Below are 1038 nucleotides of genomic sequence, written 5' to 3'. Positions count from 1 at the left end.
CCTCTGTCTACACTCCCTCCCTCGGTCTTCACTCCCTCCCTCGGTCTACATTCGCTCCCTCGGTCTTCACTCCCTCCCTCGGTCTACACTCCCTCCCTCGGTCTACATTGCCTCCCTCAGTCTGCAATCCCTCCCTCAGACGACACACCCTCCCTCGGTCTTCACTCCCTCCCTGGGTCTACACACTCGCCCTCGGTCTTCACTCCCTCCCTCGGTCTACACTCCCTCCCTCGGTCTACACTCCCTCCCTCGGTCTACACTCCCGCCCCAGGTCTTCACTCCCTCCCTCGGTCTACACTCCCTCCCTCGGTCTACACTCCCTCCCTTGGTCTTCACTCCCTCCCTCGGTCTTCAATCCATTCCTCGGTCGTCACTCCCTCCCTCGGTCTTCACTCCCTCCCTCGGTCTACACTCCTTCCCTCGGTCTACACTCCCTCCCTCGGTCTTCACTCCCTCCCTCTGTCTACACTCCGTCCCTCGGTCTTCACTCCCTCCCTCGGTCTACACTCGCTCCCTCGGTCCAGACTCCATCCCTCGGTCTACACTCCCTCCCTCGGTCTACACTCCCTCCCTCGGTCTACACTCCCTCTCTCAGTCTACACTCCCTCCCTCAGTTTTCTCTCCCTTCCTCGGTCTTCACTCCCGCCCTCGGTCTTCACTCCCTCCCTATTTCTACACTCCCTCCCTCAGTCTACACTCCCACCCTCGGCCTACACTCCCTCCATTGATCTTCACTCCCTCCTTCAGTCTACACTCCGTCCCTCAGTCTTCACTCCCTCCCTCAGTCTACACTCCCTCCCTCGGTCTTCATTCCCTCCCTCGGTCTGCACTCCATCCCTCGTCTAAACTCCCTCCCTCAGTCTACACTCCCGCCCTCGGTCTTCACTCCCTCCCTTGGTCTACACTCGCTCCCTCAGTCTACACTCCATCCCTCGGTCTACACTCCTTCACTCGGTCTTCACTCCCTCCCTCGGTCTACACTCCCTCCCTCGGTCTACACTCCCGCCCTCGGTCTTCACTCCCTCCCTCGGTCTACAC

This window comes from Somniosus microcephalus, chromosome 8, assembly GCF_052327205.1.
Source record: "Somniosus microcephalus isolate GS21.2 chromosome 8, FLI_Smic_1.0, whole genome shotgun sequence".
Taxonomy (NCBI): Eukaryota; Metazoa; Chordata; class Chondrichthyes; order Squaliformes; family Somniosidae; genus Somniosus; species Somniosus microcephalus.
This window is presented reverse-complemented; position numbering follows the sequence as displayed.